We start from the raw sequence: 16115 nt of genomic DNA on the forward strand, positions 1-16115 counted from the left end.
AAAATAATGGGTTGGAGAACCATTTACCATTCAAATGGTCCTCAAAAGAAAGCAGGGGTAGCCATCCTTATATCAGATAAACTAAAATTTACCCCGAAGACTATAGTGAGAGATGAAGACGGACACTAAATCATACTTAAAGGATCTATCCAACAAGAGGACTTAACAATCCTCAATATATATTCCCCGAATATCGGAGCTGCCAAATATTTAAACCAATTAATAACGAAAGTGAAGAAATACTTAGATAATAATTATCTTATACTTGGTGACTTCAATCTAGGTCTTTCTACCCTTGATAGGTCTTCTAAGCACAACATCTCCAAAGAAACTGAGAGCTTTAAATGATACACTGGAGCAGATAGATTTCACAGATATCTACAGAACTTTACATCCAAACTGAACTAAATAAACATTCTTCTCAAGTGCACATGGAACTTTCTCCAGAATAGACCACATACTGGATCACAAATCGCGTCTGAACCGATACCAAAAGATTCAGATCGTCCCCTGCATATTCTCAGACCATAATGCCTTGAAATTAGAACTAAATCATAACAAGAAGTTTGGAAGGACTTCAAACACGTGGAGGTTAAGGACCATCCTGCTAAAAGATGAAAGGGTCAACTAGGAAATTGAGGAAGAATTAAAAAGATTCATGGAATCTAATGAGAATGAAGATACAAATGTTCAAAATCTTTGGCATGCAGCAAAAGCAGTCCTAAGGGGGAAATACATCACAATACAAGCATCCATTCAAAAACTGGAAAGAACTCAAATACAAAAGCTAACCTTACTCATAAAGGAGCTAGAGAAAAAAACAGCAGCTAGATCCTACACCCAAAAGAATAAGAGATTTAATTAAAATTTGAGCAGACCTCAAGGAAATTGAGACCACAATAAATGTGGAACAGATCAACAAAACCAGGAGTTGGTTCTTTAAAAGAATTAATAACATACATAAACCATTAGCCAGTCTTATTAAAAAGAAGAGAGAGAAGACTCAAATTAATAAAATCATGAATGAGAAAGGAGAGATCACTACCAACACAAGGAAATACAAACGATTTTAAAAACATATTATGAACAGCTATACGCCAATAAATTAGGCAATCTAGAAGAAATGGACGCATTCCTGGAGCCACAAACTACCAAAACTGGAACAGGAAGAAATAGAAAACCTAAACAGGCCAATAACCAGGGAGGAAATTGAAGCAGTCATCCAAAACCTCCCAAGTCACAAAAGTCCAGGGCCAGATGGCTTCCCAGGGGAAATCTATCAAACGTTTAAAGAAACCATACCTATCCTACTAAAGCTGTTTGGAAAGATAGAAAGAGATGGAGTACTTCCAAATTCGTTCTATGAAGCCAGCATCACCTTAATTCCAAAACCAGACAAAGACCCCACCAAAGAGGAGAATACAGACCAATATCCTTGATGAACATGGATGCAAAAATTCTCAACAAGATACTAGCCAATAGGATCCAACAATACATTAAGAATATTATTCACCATGACCAAGTAGGATTTATCCCCGGGACACAAGGATGGTTCAACACTCGTAAAACAATCGATGTGATTCATCATATCAGCAAGAGAAAAACCAAGAACCATATGATCCTCTCATTAGAAGCAGAGAAAGCATTTGACAAAATAGAGCATCTATTCCTGATCAAAACAGTTCAGAGCGTAGGGATAGAGGGAACATTCCTCGACATCTTAAAAGCCATCTACGAAAAGCCCACAGCAAATATCATTCTCAATGGGGCAGCACTGGGAGCCTTTCACCTAAGATCAGGAATAAGACAGGGATATCCACTCTCACCACTGCTATTCAACATAGTATTGGAAATCCTAGCCTCAGCAATCAGACAACAAAAGACATTAAAGGCATTCAAATTGGCAAAGAAGAAGTCAAACTCTCCCTCTTTGCTGATGACATGATACTCTACCTAGAAAACCCAAAACCCTCCCCCACAAGATTGCTAGAACTCATACAGCAATTTGGTAGCGTTGCAGGATACAAAATCAATGCCCAGAAATCAAAGGCATTTCTATACACTAACAATGAGACTGAAGAAAGAGAAATTAAGGAGTCAATCTCATTAACAATTGCACCCAAATCATACGATACCTAGGAATAAACCTAACCAAGGAGGTAAATGATCTATACCCTAAAAACTATAGAAAACTTCTGAAAGAAATTGAGGAACACACAAAGAGATGGAAAAATATTCCATGCTCATGGATTGGCAGAATTAATATTGTGAAAATGTCAATGTTACCCAGGCAATGTACACGTTTAATGCAATCCCTATCAAAATACCATGGACTTTCTTCAGAGAGTTAGAACAAATTATTTTAAGATTTGTGTGGAATCAGAAAAGACCCCGAAAAGCCAGGGGAAATTTATTTTATTTTATTTTATTTTATTTTATTTATTTTATTTTATTTATTTTTATTTATTTATGATAGTGACACAGAGAGAGAGAGAGAGGCAGAGACACAGGCAGAGAGAGAAGCAGGCTCCATGCACCGGGAGCCCGATGTGGGACTCCATCCCGGGTCTCTAGGATCGTGCCCTGGGCCAAAGGCAGGTGCCAAACCGCTGCGCCACCCAGGGATCCCAAGCCAGGGGAATTTTAAAAAAGAAAACTATATCTGGGGGCACCACATGCCAGATTTCAGCTTGTACTACAAAGCTGTGGTCATCAAGACAGTGTGGTACTGGCACAAAAACAGACACATAGATCAATGGAACAGAATAGAACCCAGAAGTGGACCTTGAACTTTATGGTCAACTAATATTCGATAAAGGAGGAAAGACTATCCATTGGAAGAAAGACAGTCTCTTCAATAGATGGTGCTGGGAAAATTGGACATCCACAGTCAGAAGAATGAAACTAGACCACTCTCTTTCACCATAAACAAAGATAAACTCAAAATGGATGAAAAATCTAAATGTGAGACAAGAGTCTATCAAAATCATAGAGAACACAGGCAACACCCGTTTTAAACTTGGCCACAGCAACTTCTTGCAAGGTACATCCATGAAGGCAAAAGAAACAAAAGCAAAAATGAACTATTGTGACTTCATCAAGATAAGAAGCTTTTGCACAGCAAAGGATACAGTCAACAAAACTAAAAGACAACCTACAGAATGGGAGAAGATATTTGCAAAAGACGTATCAGATAAAGGGCTAGTTTCCAAGATCTATAAAGAACTTCTTAAAATCAACACCAAAGAGACAAACAATCCAATCATGAAATGGGCAAAAGACATGAAGAGAAATCTCACCGAGGAAGACATTGACATGGCCAACATGCACATGAAAACATGCTCTGCATCACTTGCCCTTAGGGATATACAAATCAAAACCACAATGAGATACCATGTCACACCAGTGAGAATGGGGAAAATTAACAAGGCAGGAAACCACAAATGTTGGAGAGGATGCGGAGAAAAGGGAACCCTCTTACACTGCTGGTGGGAATGTGAACTGGTGCAGTCACTCTGGAAAACTGTGTGGAGGTTCCTCAAAGAGTTAAAAATAGACCTGCCCGACGACTCAGCAATTGCACTATTGGGGATTTACCCCAAAGATTCAGATGCAATGAAACGCCGGGACACCTGCACCCCGATGTTTATAGCAGAATGTCCACAATAGCCAAACTGTGGCAGGAGCCTCGGTGTCCATCGAAAGATGAATAGATAAAGAAGATGTGGTTTATGTATACAATGGAATATTACTCAGCCATTAGAAACGACAAATACCCACCATTTGCTTCAACGTGGATGAAACTGGAGGGTATTATGCTGAGTGAAGTAAGTCAATCGGAGAAGGACAAACAGTGTATGTTCTCATTCCTTCAGGGAATATAAATAATAGTGAAAGGGAACATAAGGGAATGGAGAAGAAACGTTTGGGAAATATCAGAAAGGGAGAGAGATCATAAAGACTCCTAACTCTGGGAAAAGAACTAGGGGTGCTGGAAGGGGAGGAGGGCAGGGGGTGGGGGTGAATGGGTGACGGGCACTGAGGGGGACACTTGACTGGATGAGCACTGCGTGTTATTCTGTATGTTGGTCAATTGAACACCAATAAAAAATAAATTTATTTTTAAAAAAAGATCAAACAACTACATATTTATGCTGCCAACATGGGAGTACCGAAATATAGAAACCAATTAACAACAAACGTACAGGAACACACTGATAATAATACAATGACAGGGGATTTTAACACCCACTTATGGCAATGGACCGATCGTCTATGCAGAAAATCAACAGGGAAACAATAGCCTTGACACACTGGACCAAAGAGACTCAACAGATATAGTCTGAACATTTCTTCCTAAAGCAGAATACACATTCTTTTCAAGTGCACAGGGGACATTCTCCAGAATAGATTATATCATGGACCACAAATCAGCCCTCAACAGGTACAACAGGTACAAGAAGGATGGTATCACACCATGTACATTTTCGGACCACGACGCTATGAAACTCGAGGTCGACAGTAAGAAAAAATTTGGACAGACCAAAAATTCGTGGAGATTATGATCATCCTACTAGAGAATGAATGGAGCAACCAGGAAATTAAAGAGGAAATTTAAAACAAATGAAAATGAAAACATGTTTCTTCAAACCTCTAGGATGTAGCAAAGACAGTCCTTAGAGGGAAGTAGATAGCAATACAGTCCTACCTCAAGAAACAAGAAGTCTCCAATACACAACCCAACACTACACCTAAAGGAGCTGGAAAAGGAATAGGAAACAAAGCCTAAAGCCTACAGAAGAAGGGAAAAATAAAGATGAGAGCAGAAATAAACAATACAGAAACAACAAACAGTAGAATGGAATAATGAAACTAAGAACTGGTTCTTCAAAATAACTAAGAAAATGGATCAAGCCCTAGCCAGCCTTATCAACAAGAAAACAGAAAAGAACTAAATAAATAAAATCACAAAAGAGAGAAGAGAGATCACAATCAACACCAGAAAAATAAGACAATTATAAGGGAATACTATGAAAGATTATACACTAACAAACTGGGAGACCTGGAATAAATGGACAAATCCCTAGAAATGTATAAACGAGCAAAACTGAAATAGGAAGAAATAGAAAATGTGAACACACCCATAACTAGCAAAGGAATTTAATCAGCAAGGCACCTGGGTGCCTCAGTGGTTGAGCATCTGCTTTGGCTCAGGTCATGATCCCGGGGTCCTGGGGAATCATGTCCCACATCAGGCTCCCTGCATGGAGCCTCATTTTCCCCCTGCCTATACCCCTGCCTCTCTGTGTCTCGCATGAATACATAAATAAAATCTTTAAAAAAGAAAAAAGATAAATGATGAGAAAGGACCCAAATAAAATCACAAATGAGATAAGAGAAATAACAACCAACACTAGAGAAATACAAACATTTATAAGAGAACATTATGAAAAATTATATGCCAGCAACCTAGAACCTGGAAGAAATAGATCAATTCCTGGAAATATATAACATAGCAAAAATGAAAAAGGAAGAAATAAGAAACTTGAACAGACAGATAACCAGCAACGAAATTGAATCAGCAATCAAGAATCTCCCAACAGGAGACGCTTAGATCAATAGAATAGAATGGAATGGAATGCCGAAACAAGATACAAACCTGTAACTCTATGATCCATTAATCGACAACAAGGCAGGAAGGAATATCCAATGGCACAAAGACAGTCTCTTCAAAAAACCCTAACCCTGACCCCAGGATAAGAACAAATAGTGTTGGGAAAACCAGGCAGCCACATGCAGAAGAATGAAACTGGACCACTTTCTTACACCATATATATAAAAAATAAATTCAAAATGGATGAAAGACCTAAATGTGAGACCTGAAACCATACAAAGAAGAAAAGATAGGCAGCAACATCTTTGACGTTGGCCATTGGATCTTCTTTCTAGATATGCCTCTGAGGTGAGGGAAACAAAAGCAAAAATACTATTGGGACTTCATCAAATTCAAAAGCTTCTGCAAAGTGAAAGAAACAACCAACGCTAAAAGGCAACATACAAAATGAAAGGAGATATTTGTAAACAACACATCCAATAAAGAGTTAGTATGCAAAATACGTAAAGCAAATATAAATCTCAGCATCCTAAACACAAATTATCCAACTGCAGATGGGCAGAAGACATGAATGGACTTTGTCTCTGACAAGACATCCAGATGGCCACCAGACACCGAAAGACACTCAGCGTCACCCATCATCAGGGAAATGCAAATGAAAACCACAATAAGATGTCACCTGACAGCCGTCAGAATGGCTAAAATTAACAACAGAAGAAACAACAGGTGCTGTTGAGGCTATAGAGAAGAGGGAGCCCCCTTACACTCCTGGTGGACATGCGAACAGGTGCAGCCACTGTGGAAAACACTGTGGGGGGTCCTAGAGACGTTAAAAATAGGGGATCCCTGGGTGGTGCAGCGGTTTGGCACCTGCCTTTGGCCCATGTCGCGATCCTGGTGACCCGGGATCGAATCCCACGTTGGACTCACAGTGCACGGAGCCTGCTTCTCCCTCTGCCTGTGTCTCTGCCTCTCTCTCTGTGACTATCATAAAAAAAATTAAAAAAAGAAGTTAAACATAGAGCTACCCTACGATTCCAAAATTGCAGAGCTAGGTATTTACCCCAAGGATACAAAAGTCGTTTAGTAGATTCCAAGTGGGACACGCAGCCCAGTGTTTGTAGCAGCGTTATCAACAACAGCCAAACTGTGGATACAGCCCAGATGTCCATCGAGTGATGAATGGGCAGAGACGATGTGGTAAATATACCAACTGCGACATCACCGGGTCATCAGAAGCGATGAAATGAAGCCATTTACAATGACGTGGGAGAAGTGGAAAGGACTTATGCTCAAGGAACTCAGTCAGTCAGAGAAAGATACCAAATACCATACAATTGCATTCACATGTGAATTTTAAGAAACCAGACAAACTGGCAAAGGGGCACAGGGGGGATGAGAGAAGCAAACAAAAAAACACTTTCTTAACCACAGAGAATAAACTAATAAATACCAGAGGAAGGTGAGGGGGATGGGGAATCAGGGGATGGGGATAGTGGAGGGCACCTGTGGCCAGTACCAGGCGTTGTATCCAAGGGTTGAATCACTATGTGGTAAACCTGAAACTATATCATTCTGTGTATACAAACAGGAATTCAAGTAAAACTTTAAAATAATAATAGGTAGTATTGATGAAACATGTACGCACTAGAGATAAAATCAGAAAGGCAACTGAAAATCCAAATAAAGAGTCTTTAGAGCCACAAATCCCCTCCTTAGCTCAGCTCGGGAGAAGCCTGCTATGTCTATTCTGACCCCAGCAGAAGGCTGGATTTTGATTCTCTGGGGAGGCCACTGACTTGGTGGAGTCAGGCTATCTTTGAACCCAAAACCTAAATAGAGTGCATAAAACTAAATGGCCCAAGAGGCTAGGAGTCCCAGTGCAGGCACATGCCAGACCCAAACTCTAACCATACACAGACATAACCCTAACCCTACACTTAATCCTAATGTTAACCTAGCCCTTAAACAAGACCCATCACTAATCGAAAAACAAACACAAACCCCAAGACCAAAACACATTCACTAAACCTTCTGCCAACCCTCACCCTAACTCCTAAACGTAGGTTCACCTAAACTTAGGTTTCCTTAATCCTGACCCCTACCTTAAATCTAACCCGAACCCTAACCTCTAACCCTAACCTTAAAATAAGGTATTCAAATCCTATTCTAACCTTAACCTGTACCCTAACCCTAACCCTCTAATACTAATCCTATCTCATACCCCAAACTGTACCCTAACCCGTACCCTAAAACCAACCCCTAACCCACTCCCTAACCCTATATCTACCCTTTTCCAAAACCGTACCCTGACCCTGACCTGACCCTAACCCTAACCCGTAACCAAACACTAACCCTAACCCTAGCCCTAACCCCTATCCTAATCCTAACCCTCACTCTAACCCTAAACCTAGCCCTAAGTTTAACTGTAACCCTTAACTCTAACCCCTAACCATAACTCACACCCTAACCCTAACCCTAACTGCAAACCTAAGCCCAACCCTAACTCTAACCATAACCCTAACCCCAACCTCTAACCTCCTGCCCTAATCCCTAGAGCCTAAACCCTAACCCTAACACTAAATCCTGTCCCTTACCCTAACCCCCATCCTAACTCTTAACACTGACCAATACCCTTATGCCTCACCTAACCTCTAATTCGTAACCATAAGCATAATCACTAACCCCTAACATCTAACCTAAGGCTAACCACCAACTTCCTCCCCTCCCCTCACCCTACCATTCATTCTACCCTTTCACTTACCCTGTGGTTCTGAGGAGTCCCTTCTGATGTGGAAGTGGCCCCCAACAGCTCCTCCAGATTCCTCCAAGGGGTCCTGAGGAAGCCAGGCTCCTGTGAGTGCGACGTGGCCCCACGTGTTCCTGAGTCATAGTCAGCGGGTCCTGAGGACGCTGGGTCTCCTGTCACTGTGGACTATGCCTCACATCCTCTGGAAGCCTCACAGCAGGTCCTCAGGAGGCCGGGGGCTCCTGTCACCCTGGACATGGCCCCACGTCCCCCAGAAAACTCACCGCGGGTCCTGAGGAGGCTGTGGGCTCCTGTCAGCATACACGCAGCCCCTTATGTCCCGAAGCCAAAGTGCAGGTCCTGAGGAAGACAGGGTACCTGTCAGCATTGACGTGGCCCCACATTTTCCTCAAGCCTCACCATAAGACCTGAGGAGGCTGGGGGCTCCTGTCAGCATGGATGTGGCCCCAAATCTTCCCAAAACTTCACAGTGGGTCCTGAGGAGGCTGGAGACTCCTGTCACTGTGGATGCGGCACCCACATTTTTCTTAGGCCTCACCACAGGCCCTGACAAAGCTGGGGTCTTCTGTCCCCATGGACGCATCCACATATTTCCCCAAGTCTACACCAGGGGTCCTGAGGAAGTCAGCGTCCTGCTGTGTCCATGTGGCCCCAAATCCTCCCGAAGTGTCGCCGAGGGTTCTGAGGAGGCTGGGGCTCCTGTAACCATGAATGCGGCCCCCAGCTTCCAGAAGCCTCAACTTATGTCCTGAGGGACCCGGGAGCTCCTGCCAGAGTGAACGCGTCGCCACATCTTCCTGAAGCCTCCCCACAGGTCCTGAGGCAGCTCAGGGACTCCTGTCAGTGTGGATGCAGGCCCATATCTTCCTGAAGCCTCCCCGCGGGTCGTGAGGCTGCTCAGGGGTGCCTCTCAGCGTGGATGCGGGCCCACAATTTCCTGAAACCTCCCTGCGGGTCCTGAGGTGCTCAGGGCTCCTGTCAGCGTGAATGTGGGCCCACATCTTCCAGAAGCCTCCCTGCGGGTCCTGAGGCGGCCCAGGGGCTCCTGTCAGGGTGGATGTGGGCCCACATATTCCTAAAGCCTCATCGCGGGTCCTGAGGAGACCGGGGTTCCTGTCAGCATGAATGTGGCCCAATTTCCCCCTGAAGACTCCCCGCGGGTCCTGAGGAGGCTGCAGCTCATCAGCATAGACGCGTCCCCATGTCTTCCGCAGGCCTCCCCAGCACAGGCTGGCTCCTGTTAGTGCAGGCAGAGGAGGCCTACTGCACATGCGTGCCCCATGGGAGGGGCCTGGGCTCAGGCGCCCCCTGCGGGATGCTCAGGCGCTACAGGAGACTGTGCAGGAGGCAGCGGGTGCTCTCTGGGCTGCACCTGCCTCCTTTCAGGCTTCATCTGGGGCCTGTTAGCTTTGGAAACATCTCACTGAAAAGGAGCCCAACACCCGGCTTCCCCAGAAATACTTAAGGACAAGGAATTGGAGCCCACAGGACGTGAAATGAAATGTGGACCAGACTTTTACCACGTCCTGCAAAACTCACTCAACCCTCTTCCACTGTGGGCGGGACCGCGGGTTGGTGCAGCCGCCCTGGAAACAGTGTGGAGGCCCCTCAGGAAGTTACAAATAGAGCCGCCCTGCAACCAGCAGGTGAACGGCCTGGAGCTCACTCCGAAGATACAGATGCAGTGAGACTTGGGACACCTGCACCCCAATGTCCACAGCAGCCGGGTCCACAGTAGCCACACTGTGGGAGGAGCCTCGGTGTCCTCTGCCAGATGATGGATAAAGAGGATGGGAGATAGATGATGGTCATAGAGAGAGGAATGGAACTCAGCTATCAAAGAGAAGGAAATCTTGCCATTTGCAATGATGTGGATAGAACTAAAGGGATCATGTTAAGTGAAGTAAGTCAGTCGGAAAAGAGAATGACGTGTGGTTTCATTCATAGGTGGAATTAAAGAAGCAAAGCAGATGAACAACTGTAAAGGGAAGGAAAAACAAATAAGATGAAAACAGATGCAGGAAATACAGACTCTTAATGATAGGAAACAAACTGAGGGTCGCTGGAGGGGGCGGATAACAGGGTACCGGCATGAAGGAGGTCACGTGATGTCACGAGCACTGCTGTTATCTCCAACTGGTGAATCCCTGAATTCTTCCTCTGAAAGTATAATACGCTATACGTTAATTAATTGGGTTTAAATTAAGTTAAAAAAATCAGTTCTATCAGAGCACATTTCCTTCTGGACTCTCTGTTTTGCTCATTCAGCTTATGCCGGGACCACCCCCGTGGGTCTGGTTTGTCTAAGTAGGCTCCACGCCTCGTCCATGGCCCAACACAGGCCTAGAACTCACGACCCCTGAGATCAGGACCGGAGGTGAGGTCAGGAGTTGGATGCTTAACCGACGGAGCCAGCCGGGGGCCCGAGAACCACACTGCTTTATCCTGTGTCTCTGTGACATCTTTTGAAATAGGAAAGTGCTGCGTCCCACTCTGTCATGCTTCTCCAATACTGATTTGCTGTCCGGGGTCATTTGTTGTGGGGGTTGGATGTTATGGGTTTTGTTTTTTTTTTCCTATTTCTAAGATCTGCCACCATGATTTTGATAGGAATGACATGAAACTGAGGGTGGCTTCAGGAACTGCGGACATTTTCACAAGATGAGGCTCCCACCCCACGAGCCCAGGACGGCCTCCCAGAGCCTGGTATGGCTCAGTGCACAAGACTTGTGCTCCTTTGGTTCAGTCTCATTATTTATTCTCCTTGATGCTCCTGAGAAGGCCTTCACGTCCTTCCTTTCCTTCCTGAGTGCTCATTGTCGGGACACAGCAAGGCTACTCTGCTTTGTAGGGTCAGTTTGTGTCCCTTTACTTTACTGAGCTCACTCCTTAGTTCTAACAGGTTTTGGTGGAGGCTCTTGGGTTTCCTGTTTCTAGTACCGCGTCTTCAGCAAATAGGGACAGTGTGACGTCCCCCTTCCATGTGTGGAACCTTTGCTGTTTACAGCTTAATGTCCTAGAAAGCCCCACAATTGAATCAAAACTGAGCCCAGGCCAAGGGCAGGAAGCCCCTATTAGAATGAGAACAGGGCTCAATGCCCTTGAAGGCCCCATATCAAAATGTAAACAGAACTTGAGGAATTGCTCCAGCCCTTCTTGAGGTCCCCAAGACCAGCCCTTAAAACTAAGCTAAAACCTACCTCGGGTCCAAGTCCCTGATCTGCAATGTCGGGTATACTTGGACACAAGATCGAGCTTGTAAATAATCCCTCGTGTGTTTGCATCGGAATCGGCTTCTTGGTGGTTTCTCATATTCGCAATCTTGGGCACAACAGTCTGAGATAAAAAACAAAACCAAAAGAAACTCAGACGCGGGCAGAGTGAAAGCAGGGTTCTGAGAGAAGCGGCAGGGAACCGGGGGCTTGGCGGCTCTTCTGTGGTGGGCCTGCAGACTGGGGGGCGGAATCCTCAGTCCTAGAGCTAGAGGACCAGCGTCCCCACCCGCCTCCCCCCCATCAGACCCGAGTCTCAGGGAGCAGCACAGCACTGCCCGCTGGAGGCCAGAGGTGCTGACGCCCACCCCGTCACTGATCCCCGCAGGTGCATCTCCCAGGCAGATGTGCACCTGACAATCAGCGCCACATCCCATCCCCAGACACCACACAGACCACTCGCTGCCACCAAGTTGTCAGACCACAGAGGCCCGGAGAGGAGGCCCGGAGACACATTTGCCTCTCGCAAAACTTGCGCCCCTATCGAACGAAATCCTTTGAAGCGAAGCTTACAGAAGGTCTGCATGTGGGATGTTCAAGTCCTAAGCTCAAACCAAAGGAGTGTGCATGCCTTGGAGGCAGCTGTCCGCTGGGAGCCAAATTGACAAGGCAGACACTTGGTTCTCACTCCGCCACACTCGCGCATACAATGAAATGCTGTGGAAGCGGAACGTACAGGCAGTCAGGATGGGGGAGGTACAGGCCATAAGCTCAACTCTCAGAAGTGTGTATGCTTTGCAAGCTGATGACTGCTAGACACTTATCGAGATGAGGTATACCCGAGCTACACTCTAATTGAACAAGGACGTTGGCAATCACTATATTGAACTCAGATACACGTGTACAGTCCTGACACTTCCACTCGCATTTCTCCAACCTCTTTTAGCACCTAATGTAAGGAAGTTAGCAGCTATGACTATGGGTAGGCAGGATGCGGGAGGGTCCTGCCCTGAGCTCAGCTCTCACAAGAGACCATGCCTAGAAGCCCGCTTTCAACTAGCTGCGTTCTAATGGCCGTGAGACCATAGCAGTCTTCTAACTCAGGAGGTTCGAAGAATACCACTCTACTGTACCTGGAGACACCTTCCAGGCCTGCACTGATTCCACTTGCATCTCACAAGCTTCTGACAAACGTCTCTGGTGAAGATGTTCAAAACTCATTCTGCAGGCAGTGTGGAACTGTGAGGGACTAGGTGTGAGCTCAACTCTCGGGAGAGAGATGCTTTTGGACTCAGAGTTCAGCTAGCTTCTCACGTATGGAACTTAGTATGTAGCACCTGTCTAAGACAGGAATTACTAGGAAATCGCTGGATTGAGCTTGGAGGCACTACTCTTGTATGCCGGGATTTTCCACTTACCTCTCACAACACTTCCATCACTCATCGAGCCTAGGCCTATTAGCAGCGAAGTGTACCTGCAGGCAGCATGTGGGAAGTACAGGCCATAAGCTCAACTCTCAAAAGTGTGTACAACTGGAAGGCAAATGTCTGCTACCCACTCGTACATGGGAGTTAGAAACTAGCTACACTCTAATTGAACAAGGACATTGGTAATCATTGTATTGAACTCAGATACACGTGAGTACAGGCCTAACACTTCCACATGCATTTCACCGCCCTCTCCCAGCACCTAACATAAGGATATTAGCAGTTACGTCTACGGGCAGGCAGGATGCGGGAGGGTCCTGCCCTGAGCTCAGCTCTCAAAAGGAAGCATGCCTAGAAGCCAGCTTTCCACTAGCTCATTCTGATGGCCGTGAGAATGTAGCAGCATTGTAAGGTGGGACATTCCATGAATACCGCTCTACTGCACCTGGAGTCACAACCATTGAAGCCTGCAGCTGGCCCTTGCGTCCCATGAGCTTCTGACAAACATGTCTAGTGAGGATGTTCGTAACAGCATCTGCAGGCAGTGTGGAACTGGGAAGGACCGCGTGTCAGCTCATCTCGCAGAAGGAAATTCCCCAGAGAGAGAGATTTCAGCTAGGTACTCAGGTTTGGAAGTTAGTATGTAGCTCCCATCTGAGGGAGGAATTCCTCAGAAGTCGCTGGATTGAACGAGGAGACACATGCCTCTCGCAAAACTTGTGTCCCGTATCGAACAAAATCCTTTGGAAGTGAAGCGTACAGGTGGTCAGCATGTGGGAGGTACAAGCCAAAAACTCAATCCAAAGGAGTGTGCATGCCTTGCAGGCAGGTGTCCGCTAGGTGCGAAATTGACAAGGCAGACACTTGGTTTTCACTCCGCTACTGTCCTGCATACAACGAAATGTTGTGGAAGTGGAACATACTAATTGAACAAGGACGTTGGCAATCACTGTATTGAACTCAGATACACGTGAGTACCATCCTGACACTTCCACTTGCATTTCTCCAACCTCTCCCAGCACCTAAGATAAGGACGTTAGCAGCTATGACTATGGGCAGGCAGGATGCAGGAGGGTCCTGCCCTGAGCTCAGCTTTCAAAAGGAGACCTGCCTCGAAGCAAGCTTTCTACTTACTGCGTTCTGATGGCCATCAGAACGTGGCAGCATTGTAATTCAGGATGTTCCATGAATACCGCTTTACTGCACCTGGAGACACAACCTTGAAGCCTGCAGCTTGCCCCTTGCGTCCCATGAGCTTCTGACAAACATGTCTAGTGAGGATGTTCGTAACTGTATCTGCAGGCAGTGTGGAACTGGGAAGGACCACGTTTCAGCTCAACTCTGAGAGGGAAGTTCCCCAGAGAGACAGCTTTCAGCTAGCTACTCAGGTTTGGAAGTTAGTATGTAGCTCCCATCTGAGGGAGGAATTCCTCAGAAGTTGCTGGATTGAACTAACACACATTTGCCTCTCGCAAAACTTGCGTCCCGTATCGAACAAAATCCTTTGGAAGCTAAGCGTAAAGGCGGTCAGCATGTGGGAGGTTCAAGTCCTAAGCTCAATCCAAAGGTGTGTGCATGCCTTGCAGGCAGCTGTCCGCTGGGAGCCAAATTGACAAGGCAGACACTTGGTTCTCACTCGCTACTCTCCTCGCATACAACGAAATGCTGTGGAAGCGGAACGCACAGGCAGTCAGATGGGGGAGGTACAGGCCATAAGCTCAAATCTCAGAAGTGTGTATGCTTTGCAGGCCGACGTTGCTAGACACTTATCGAGGCGAGGTATACCCGAGCTACACTCTAATTGAACAAGGACGTTCGCAATCGCTATATTGAACTCAGATACACGTGAGTACAGTCCTGACACTTCCACTCGCATTTCTCCAACATCTCCCAGAACCTCACTTAAGGATGTTAGCAGCTATGACAATGGGCAGGCAGGATGCGGGAGGGTCCTGCCCTGAGCTCAGCTCTCACAAGAGAGCATGCCTAGAAGCCAGCTTTCAACTAGCTGCGTTCTAATGGCCGTGAGACCATAGCAGTCTTCTAACTCAGGAGGTTCGAAGAATACCACTCTACTGCACCTGGAGACACCTTCCAGGCCTGCATGATTCCACTTGTGTCTCACAAGCTTCTGACAAACGTCTCTGGTGAAGATGTTCAAAACTCATTCTACAGGCAGTGTGGAACTGTGAGGGACTGGGTGTGAGCTCAACTCTCGGGAGAGAGATGCTTTTGGACTCAGGGTTCAGCTAGCTTCTCACGTATGGAACTTAGTATGTAGCACCTGTCTACTACAGGAATTACTAGGAAATCGCTGGATTGAGCTTGGAGGCACTAGTCTTGTGTGCCGGGACTTTCCACTTACCTCTCACAACACTTCAGTCACGCATCGAGCCTAGGCCTGTTAGCAGCGAAGTGTACCTGCAGGCAGGATGTGGAAAGTACAGGCCAAAAGCTCAACTCTCAGAAGTGTGTATGCTTTGCAGGCCGATGTCTGCTAGACAGTTATCGAGGCGAGGTATACCCGAGCTACACTCTAATTGAACAAGGACGTTGGCAATCGTTGTATTGAACTCAGATACACGTGAGTACAGGCCTCATGCTTCCACATGCATTTCTCACAACCTCTCCCAGCACCTAATATAAGGATGTTAGCAGCTATGTCTACAGGCCGGCAGGATGCGGGAGGGTCCTGTCTTGAATTCAGCTCTCAAAAGGAAGCATGCCTCGAAGCCGAAAGTCAGGAGGTTCAATGAATACCGACTCTACTGCACCTGGAGACACAACCATTGAAGCCTTCGACTTGCCCCCTGCGTCCCATGAGCTTCTGGCATACATCTCTAGTGAGGATGTTCGAAACTCTATCTGCAGGCAGTGTGGAACTGTGAGGGACTGCGTGGGGTCTCACCTCTCAGAATCAAGTTCCCCTGGACACTGCGTTCAACTAGCTTCTCTTGTATGGAAGTAGTAGCAATGTATGAGAGGAATTCCTCGGTAGTCGCTGGATTGAGTTTCAAGACACTTGTCTCCTGGCCTGCACCTTCCAATTGCCTCTCACACAACTTCTGTCCCGCAACAAACCTAGGCCTGTT

General features: G+C 46.1%; 1 long non-coding RNA gene across 1 annotated transcript in view; it reads left to right on the forward strand.

Moving 5' to 3' along the window:
* The window catches only part of LOC125754764 (uncharacterized), a 37871-nt gene extending 22291 nt beyond the window's left edge, over positions 1 to 15580 (forward strand). The window contains exon 3 of the long non-coding RNA XR_007409578.1: positions 15542 to 15580. This is a non-coding gene — a long non-coding RNA (uncharacterized LOC125754764). The remainder of the gene's footprint in view (positions 1 to 15541) is intronic.
* The last annotated feature ends 535 nt before the right edge of the window (positions 15581 to 16115 follow it).

This window comes from Canis lupus, unplaced genomic scaffold, assembly GCF_003254725.2.
Source record: "Canis lupus dingo isolate Sandy unplaced genomic scaffold, ASM325472v2 SANDYSCAFF101, whole genome shotgun sequence".
NCBI lineage: Eukaryota > Metazoa > Chordata > Mammalia > Carnivora > Canidae > Canis > Canis lupus.